The sequence below is a fragment of the Aplysia californica genome, unplaced genomic scaffold, assembly GCF_000002075.1.
Source record: "Aplysia californica isolate F4 #8 unplaced genomic scaffold, AplCal3.0 scaffold00581, whole genome shotgun sequence".
NCBI lineage: Eukaryota > Metazoa > Mollusca > Gastropoda > Aplysiida > Aplysiidae > Aplysia > Aplysia californica.
The window spans coordinates 150,127-160,347 of NW_004797851.1; the positions used below are offsets into that span (position 1 = coordinate 150,127).

At 38.3% G+C, this 10,221-nt stretch overlaps 1 long non-coding RNA gene across 1 annotated transcript in view; it reads right to left on the bottom strand.

Moving 5' to 3' along the window:
* Nucleotides 1-7,835: 7,835 nt before the first annotated feature.
* The window catches only part of LOC118478467, a 56,658-nt gene continuing 54,272 nt past the window's right edge, over nucleotides 7,836-10,221 (bottom strand). Inside the window, exon 3 of the long non-coding RNA XR_004859063.1 lies at nucleotides 7,836-7,966. This is a non-coding gene — a long non-coding RNA (uncharacterized LOC118478467). The remainder of the gene's footprint in view (nucleotides 7,967-10,221) is intronic.

Below are 10,221 nucleotides of genomic sequence, written 5' to 3' on the forward strand. Positions count from 1 at the left end.
TAAACTGTTCTAGGAAGTCGCAAATATACCAATTTAGTGCTCTTGATCAAAGAATTTCAGTAAAATTTCATACGACATTCTTTTTATTAGACGTAAAATTTGTTACGCCTAAAAAATGATAATTTCTAAATTGATTGAAATTTGCTCAAAGAGTGAATTAATGTGTGTTTCTTCGATTTCATTACTTTGACAAGCGCCTGATTTCCCCACGTTGCCATACATATGAAAGACGTACTGGGTCCAAGCCTGTGGCCAAAATCGAAAAGGAACTTCATCAAAATAATATGGCGTAGCTGTCGATCGTATTTCTGATATATCGATTCAAACAGCTTTGATCTCCGGTCGAAAGGAACGATTCAAAAGCTACCGTGGAGTGTGGAAGTGTATTATAGGGGAAAAGAAAAGCAGGATTTCTTGATTTTCAAAGATCTTTCAAAGAACGCACGATTTATTTGCGGTTCCATGGGTATGATTTGAATTCTCATGCATGCACGAAATCTTTTCAGTGAATTCTTTATCATCTTTTTAAAAAATTTCTTTAGAATCTTAATCAATCTTCTTGTATGTCTGTCTGTCTGTCTGTCTGTCTGTCTGTCTGTCTGTCTGTCTGTCTGTCTGTCTGTCTGTCTGTCTGTCTATCTATCTGTTTATCTGTCTGTCTTTTGCTACTAGCACCTTACACTCACACACTAACACAGCACACACACATATACACACCCACCCGCACACACACACACACACACACACACACACACACACACACACACACACACACACACACACACACACACACACACACACACACACACCCACATACACTCACACAGACACATACACTCACATACGCACTTGAAAAAAAAATCATATTAACCCAATTAAATTACCGTATAGTTTTTAAATGTATACACAGAGAACCACACACAAGTAACGGCAGCCCAAGTCAACGTTGTTAGAGGGTAATTTAAAAGGATTTTGTGTCTGGATGTGTGTGAGACGGATTTAAAGAAAATCTCTCTCTCTCTCTCTCTCTCTCTCTCTCTCTCTCTCTCTCTCTCTCTCTCTCTCTCTCTCTCTCTCTCTCTCTCTCTCTCCTTATCTCTCTCTGTCTTTCTCTCTTTTTGTGTATGTGTGTTTATGCGTATACGTGTGTGCGTGTGTGTATATTTATATATTTAAGTAATATTATAATACTATGTCTTTATCCCTCTCTCTCTCTCTCTCTCTCTCTCTCTCTCTCTCTCTCTCTCTCTCTCTCTCTCTCTCTCTCTCTCCCTCCCTCTCATTATATCTCTCTGTCTCTCTCTCTCTTTTTGTGTATGTGTGTTTGTGTATATACATGTGTGCGTGTTTGTATATTTATATATTTACGTATATTATACTATGTCTTTATCCCCCTCTCTCTCTCTCTCTCTCTCTTTCTCTCTCTCTCTCTCTCTCTCTCTCTCTCTCTCTCTTTCTTTCTCTCTCTCTCTCTCTCTCTCTGTCTCTCTCCTTTTATCTTTCTCTCACTCTCACTCTCTCACTGTGTTCCTTCGGTGCCCTTTTTATCCTTTCGTAGAGTCCTCTTCTCAAACCTAGCCCACCACTACGCCTCCCTTTCACCCCCCCCCCTCCACCCCCACTGTCTCCGCCTCGCCTCCCTCCCTCCTTGGATTCTGTCTCTGGAGTGACTCGCAGAGCCCACTCAGTCACCACCCCCGCAAATTCAGGGTTACTTTTCGCAACAACGGCTATCGATGCGGCCTTGATAAAAACCCATCATTTCATAGACTGACCGCGGGGTAGTAATGGAGCAAACATTGATCCTGCTTCATTGATCATACTACTTTGATCCTGTTACTTTGATCCCACTATTAAGGAAAAGCCAACAGCCGATTATGGTACTCCGAAAAAGCTTTAGGTAAAGAGAAACCTATGCATAAGGCCCTTCGTCGTTTTGTTTTGTTTGTTTTTGTTTTCGTTTTCGTTTTTTGAATATTCTTTTTCTCTCCGTACAAAAGTTACAATATAATGTGTGGATTGATTTTGGGGTTTTTTCTTTTCTCTTTTCTTCAAATGCAAGTGTTTTTACACTCTCATAGACACAATTTAAATCATTTAGGAGGTGGGATTCTGATCCTGACTGTCACGTCCAACTCGGACTGAGCGAGTTAAAAATCAGTAGGAAGATTCTCAGTAGAAATTCTCCGGAATTGGACTCTGTCCTCTTGCATACGGCAGTGAATCGCCTAACTACTACACTACAGAAGTCCATGGTTTTGGACCCCTGGTACATCGATTATTGTATAAAATGACGAGCCTCTTGTGTAAAACTGTTCCTGTACTCAACGTTTTTCTTTTCTGACTTTTATTGTCGATGTTCCAACATAAATTTTTTTTAATGCTCATTATTTGGTTGAAACCATAATCCGCAGCATGCATGCAACGTTTGACGTATATACAAAGCAATATGATTAGATAATTTAACATACATTTTTCTGAAATTAACATATTTATTTGGTTGTAATCAGCCCAATTCTATTGTTGTTTCCTCTTGTTTTGCTTTGTTTTATTTGCTTAATTTTGTTTTATTAACGTGAAAAAGGAAGGCGGGGTTCCGTTACAACACTGAAACAGTATATCATTATCAATCCAAAAAGAGAGGAGCTATTATGAAACATGTTCTGTAATATTATCCAATACAATAATATTTATGCTGTAATACCGATTTTTAAGATTAGTTTTAAGTTAAGCATAACCCAATGACATTCTACTAATGCTTTAAATGTCATGGAAATTCTTGTTTAACAAGATAGTTAAGCACTTCAGTAATTTAAGGGAAGATGATAAAAAAATGACAAAATGATAATAAAATATCTTTCTTTGTTGCACAAGAAAAAAGCAAAGGTCTTTTACTTCTTATTGATATTCTTAATTTGAGGGAACAATGGGTGTTGGTTGTCCAAAACAGATGGTACTGATTTTTCTTGTGCACACGAAATGTGTAATTGATTGAAAAAAAGAGATGTACATCTTGATGTTAAGTTTAGGGGCACTATAAGTATCAAGATACAACTTGGGATTAAGATTTTTTGGTCTTGATGGTAAATCAAATTGAAATATATCAAACTTTAAATAACAGAGACTCTTAGAATCATTTGACCGTGTCCTTCCCTGGTCACTTTCCCATGACAGAACGGATGAAAAGTTGGGGTGTGTTTAATGAGTAAATGATTTTTTTTTATTTAAACATGACTAACACTGTGTCTAAAAATAGAAAATGTTATTTCAAACAGAAAATCCCAATTTCCTCTTTGGAACGACACTTGTGAAAAAAAGGGGAGGGGGGCGGGCGGGGGTAGCTAGTAGACGGGGAGCTCTACCATTTTCTTGTTTAATATTCAAGATTTTAACAAATTATTCTCGTCAACAGAATATGGCTCATTTAGGGGGTGGGCTTCAATCCTGCCTCTTAGAGCCAACATCCCAGCAGAAAAAAGGAGGATATCTCACAAAACTATCCCCACTGGAGAATCGAAAGCGGGAATCATGCGTACGTCAGCAAAATGCCAAACCTCTGCACCAAAGACGCCACTCTGTTTGTTGTTCTTTTGACGTTTTTGGGGTTTTTTTTGTTAGTTGTTTTTTTTATGACACTTGCTGCAAATACTACATGATCTGTGTCCTACACCCCCTAAAAAAACCTCTGCCCGTTCATTCTCAGTGTAAATCAAATTCACTTTCATCTCATTACTCTCTTCAGATAAGAACTAAATTACAACGCCCACGTATTTATATACTCTGGGACTCTTTAAAGCCATCTCATTTTCCTCACACACAAAGACAACAGATTACGCCAAAGAATTTCTTATCAAAGCTCCTTAGCTGAAAAATAGCTATGATTTATAAGCGATGTAGGATTTATGTGTGTGTATTTCTTCTTTCAAAAATACGACCGCCTTGCATTACGCTAGAAACGAACAAATTATTAGCTCTTGAAGTTAAGCGTGGGTGGTCCTTAAAGCAAACCATCAAGGCTTGCACGTCAATAATCTATTCATTACGACACCAGCTAACTCTGATTAGGTTCTGTCGGTACGCAGTCAAAATGTCCAAAATAAGCCCATAAAGTAAGATTTTCCAGGAGAGAGAGAAAAAACAAACGGTTTTATTTTTTTAACATTATTTTTTTATGCTCTTACTTTATATTATAACACAATCTTTCTTTGTTTCTTTTGTGTATGTTTTGTTGTTCCTTTTAACATTTGAATTTAAAAAACATATTTTTCGAGCTCATGAAAAGAATACAATTGCAATTTTAAAAATCAAAATGTTGGACTTTGTAAGTTTGGTCGCTTATAAGCCCAAGGGGGCTATCCCGGAAAATGCTGTTTTGGGAAAATTGAAGATAAAGTTTTTGGATCCTTCTTCAGTTTCTTTAAAAGACAAGGAGAGTTTTCTCTATAAACAAATAAATATACACACCACTGAAAACAAACTTGTCCTATATATTCGGGCAATGCCCCCTTTTAGTGTAGGCCAAGATTTCTGGAAACCCCCGAAATCTGGGTTAGCCCGCTTGTCCTTTAAAGCGGCCATTTAACATCTGGCCGAGACACAATGATTTTTGCCTCTTTTCAGGAAACTGCACTCAAAACTCATGATAATAAACCGAAACATTAAATACGACATGCTTTCAAAAGCTTAATACCTAAATGTGCATGCGCTCTCGCATATTTCTGGTGTAGTTTTGCTTTACGCTCGAAAGTTATTATTCAAAATTCCAGGAACATCTGGCGGAAACGAAAGAAACGAGAAACGTTATGGTCAGGAAGTACACAAAATGTTGTCCTGAAAACTGGGCAGCGTTTCGTCTATAAAAATCAACAGAAAATGAAATTGTTATTGTTTTCATTATGGAGAATTGGAAAAAAAGAAAGAAAATGTTCGTTATGATTTTAGAACTTCTGGCACGAAAACATAATAATATATTTAATTGATTAAAACATGTCGAAGTTAAGATGGCATTGTGTTTCGTCTTCTTGATTTATTCGCTGCATTTGTATGTACACACACACACACACACACACACACACACACACACACACACACACACACACACACACACACTCTCACACACACACACACTCTCACACACACACACACACAATCACACAAAATCACATACAAACACACACGCAAACGCGAACACATACACGTAATCACACCGACGCACTGGCGTGCGCACGTACACTCGCGTTTAAATACATGAACACACAGACTCTCCTTCCCTCCCACCTCTCTCTTTCTTTCTCTCTCTCTCTCTCTCTCTCTCCCTCTCTCTCTCTCTCTCTCTCTCTCTCTCTCTGTATATTATATACAAATATCATATATATCTATTTACATATATATATATATATACATAGACACACGCTTATTATCTACATATATAATTTTATACATATACATATATATAATATACACACACAAACACACACATACATACACACATAACACAGCACACACACACACACACACACACACACACACACACACACACACAGACACACACACAGACACACACACACACACACACACACACACACACACACACTCAAGAAACAGAACAAAATGAGATTAATAGTGATAGATTTTCATTTACACAATGTAAGTCATTACTTTTTTGGAGACACGCTATATTGACCTGGCCGGCCAACTGGGCAGAGTGGGATACAGCATCCCCGAAGTGGAACGAATATAATAATAATGATATAATGATACATTCGACAAAAACTTCCCCGTTCGGTAAATCGAACTGCTGTTTCCTCTGTGCAAAGGCAAAAATTCTAACCTCTGTGCCATGGACGTTTGTTTAAAGAAAACGTATCAATCAATCAAAATGTTTGTTGTTTGTTGTTGGGGTTTTTTTTGCGAAGCACCTAGACATAGCAACTGAAAGCTTTGCCAACTTTCAGTACGTTTTTATAGTATTTGATTTATTGAGAAGCTATGAATAGAAAGCTTTTTTTGCCAAGATACAAACGTTTATGTCAGGATAGTGCAACAATGTATTTTTTCTGTGATTTCTTAAAAAAGGTAATGGCATTTACCAAGATGCACAATTGTGTTTAAGGATATTAATAAAATACAAGTGTGTTTTCTTAAATTAATAATTAACGACAATTTACCAAGATACGAATATTTCGTTGTGGATTATATAGTATAAAACTATGTTCTCTCAAATAGCAAATGACATTTAAAGAATAAATAAAATGTGAATATTGCGCACATTGACAGAAAGACGAATGAGACGCGCTCATATGACCGTATGCAGTTGCGAGCGCCGTAAAACCCTCTATTATAAAAAAGACGAATGAGATTAAATTATTACGCAATCATTTATGACTCGCCCACAACAGTTTCTTTTAGGAAAATCAAATGCAATCGGGATGAAAACATTGTGGTGAACGAGGTCACTCAAACAACAACAATCTTTATATTATCATACTCCCACTGAAAATGTCAAAGATGGACGGCGGAAGCTGAGACGAGACGTAGCTGTGTTGACGATCTCGTGACAATCATGATTATTAATACTTTTCGTGGTGTATTTTTGTTTGACATTTTCCCAATATGTCTTTGCCCTTTGTAGGCTGTGTCAGTAGTTCAATGAGTAAAGTGATAGACTACATGACAATGCACATAACCTTTGTTTGAATCCCTAAAGTTGTGTTTATAAAGCTCTTTATTGTATCGGAGTTAGACATTTTTTGTCAATGTTCTTCTCTTTTCGCAAACAAACAACTTTTTTCTCTTACTCTTTCTTTCTCTGTCTCTGTCTCTGCCCGTCTGTCTGTCTGTCTGTCTGTCTGTCTGTCTGTCTGTCTGTCTGTCTGTCTGTCTGTCTGTCTGTCTGTCTGTCTGTCTGTCTGTCTGTCTCTTTGTCTCCCATTCTCTCTCTCTCTCACACACACACACACCCTCTCTCTCTCTCTCTCTCTCTCTCTCTCTCTCTCTCTCTCTCTCTCTCTCTCTCTCTCTCTTTCTCTCTCTCTCTCTCTCTTTCTCTCTCTCTTATTCGTGTCTCGATTTCCCTCTCTCCCAAAGTCCAGCCTGCGATGTACATACATGTGAAAAACGGTGTTATTGTTTTCGACAACAGATGATAAATAATGCACTGACAATTAAGACAATGGTTTCAGATGATGCCACCTGCGAAATAGATGTCCATGCTCTCGTTGTGAGTCTGTTTCTTTCGCTTTCTCTCTCTCTCTCTCTCTCTCTCTCTCTCTCTCTCTCTCTCTTTCTCTCTCTCTCTCTCCCTCTCTCTCTCTCTCCCTCCCTCTCTCTCTCTCTTTCTCTCTCTCTCTCTCTCGTTGTCTTTCTCTTTCATTCTCTCTTTTTGTCTCTCTATCTGTCTGTCTGTCTGTCTGTCTGTCTGTCTGTCGGTCAGTCTGTGTGTCTGTCTGTCTGTTTGTCTCTGTCTCTGTCTCTGCCTCTGTCTCTGTCTCTGTCTCTCTCTCTCTCTTTCTCTCTCTCTCTCTTTCTCTCTCTCTCTCTCTCTCTTTCTCTCTCTCTTGTCCTTTCTCTTCCTTTCTCTTGATTCCGTTTCTACACATCTGGTAATAGTACTCCCAAACCCACGCACAAACACACAAACACACAAAAAGACACACAAGAGCGAGAGAGAGAGAGAGAGAGAGAGAGAGAGAGAGAGAGAGAGAGCGACACACACACACACACACACACACACACACACACACACACACACACGCACGCACACATTCACAAACACATACTAAACCACTCTCCCACTAACGTGCGTGCTGCTAAAACAAAAACGAGAAGGAGTATCGTATTATCAAACAGGCATTTATTTTCTCCAAAGAAATAAACCACACCAACAACTGAATCATTATTTCCTTGTTTTCCGTCGAGCCTCAGTCCTCTGGCGCAGACAGCTGCCGGCGAGACATATTTCCAAGAACTATTCAAAAGAGAAGACAAGAAAGAGAAACTGTGAGCATAATCAATAACACTTGAAAACATTGAGCAATAAAACACCTGTGTGGGATGGGGTTTTTAAAAAGGTAAGAAAAAACTTTCTAGAAGGATAGAAAGAAATGCTATAAAAAAAAGTTCCATTCAGAATATGAGATTTTCCAGCCTCAGACGTAACAATAATTTTTTTTTTTTCATTTTGGAGGATATTAATCTCCTTTTAAACTTCGTCTTCTCGCCTTCCCACGTTTGGGAAACAGCATTTTAAAGGGCAATATAGGAGAAAATAAGTCACAAAAGAGGTAATAAATACGACCAAACTAAAGAACAGCAGCAGCACAAAAATTACTCCTTTGATCATCAACATAATTAGAGACACGTTTTAGAAGAAACAGCAAACTCTTCAGACATCAGAACTTAAACGATGGTGGCATTCCATATATCCCAGAACATAACTCAGTTGGATATTCATGATTTTGAGCTTAAGAATAAATAAAAGAGAAGCTCTGTTCGCTAGTCATATTTATATAATGTTCTAGAATTTAGCCATTTTTATTCCCAATCCCACTTTAAAAAATTGAACCTCCGTTGTTTAGTACAGGTTCGAAACTGCAAGGAGGAGTGCAAACGCAAATTCCGTAAACAGTTGTATGGAGCTACAGGCTGAGTGACTCAGTAGCTCAGACTCTAGAGCTGGGCGAAGAGTCGATTCTGGAACCGATTCCCACGATTAACACTACGAAAGTAAAGTTCCGTCTCCTTTTTACGTAAACCAATGGTTGCCAGTTATTTTTATCATTAAAAATCTTCTTTTTTTTAAAGAATTATTTTTGAAAAAATAGAAGTTGGTGCTTCGTAGTGTTCCAATATCAAGGTTATCCTAAATCCTGAAGATGTTCGGAGCCAACCAGGTAACCACCGGAAACAAATAACATTATTAGAAAGCAAGTAATTGGGTTCGGAGTCGATTCCTACGATCCCTAGCTTTCAATAATCGGGAACCTAGCCGCCCAGCACTATCAGACTCACAATTATTTCGAGCTCGAGTCGGTAACATGGTGGTTTATGGGTTGCTGATCACTGGGATGTGTCCTTAAGCACAACACTATAACTGAAGCTGACAATTTGGGAGTAGCACAGTGAGGTCCTCAACCATCCCCCACCCCCAAGAAAAAAAATGAAAATAAAAAATAAAATAATTGGAATCTGCAGACGTCGAGTCGAGCAATAATACGTGCGAAGCTACAGTATGGAAAAAATGGATGTTAAAGGAATATGGCTTTTTCAAGCATCTCAGATCACAGCTCGCCTGGGTTGGAGTCTTTTCAGTACAAAGTGACCCAGGCGGTAAAACATATTTATGTATTGTTGGTCGTTACACTTAGACACGGACAGAAATAAACAGAAGATAATGTCTGCCACTGAGAGTGGAACAACAAACATAACAATTTACTCCATAAAAATTTAACACAAAGAAATATGACAGTTTCCATTTCCTTAGAATACAGCTAGTCTTGGCTAAAGTCTAGTCAGTATAAAGCGCATAGAGCTTGCTGTCGAGCGGAGATATGCGCTATGCAAATGATATTTATTATTTATTATTCTTAGTGTTGTTATTACTACGTTGGCAGTAAAACTCTGGTCCTAAAACAAATTTATTGTTTTTTGTTACAACTAGATAATAATATGTACACTTTCTAGAGGTTGTTACTTCGCCAACACACCAGGATTTAACGTGTGTTACATTTGGAAATACAAAGAGCATGTCCAAAGAAACGTGCTGCTTGCTGTTTCATAGCAAGATAATCAATTTTTTTGTGAAGAACAGACCTACACCCGTTCGTTGTTTCCATATCCTCGGGCAGATTTCCTTTTCTTTTGAACTTACGTGACTCGTCCCATGATATTTTTAGAACTGAAAACGTGTTGGAACACCAAAACGTTTGCTTTTTTATGCCAACAAGACACCTGAAGGTCATGTAATATCACTTTTCTTGTCTTTTTGGATAGAGTAAAGCCCCAAAAGCTTTCGCTAGACATTTGGTGTCAGGAAAAAGAAAAGTGTGACGAGCTATCGGAGAATGTAGCCCATTTGTTGATTAGTGTTGGGGGGAAACCATTCCGTTTTCGTGGCTTGTACTAGGTCATTGAATTACGTTACAGAGGGGAATATTGGAGGGATGAAAGGGCAAGTTTGGAGTTGGGGGGAAGGCGTGCTCTTGGGAGGGTTGGAGGGGGGAG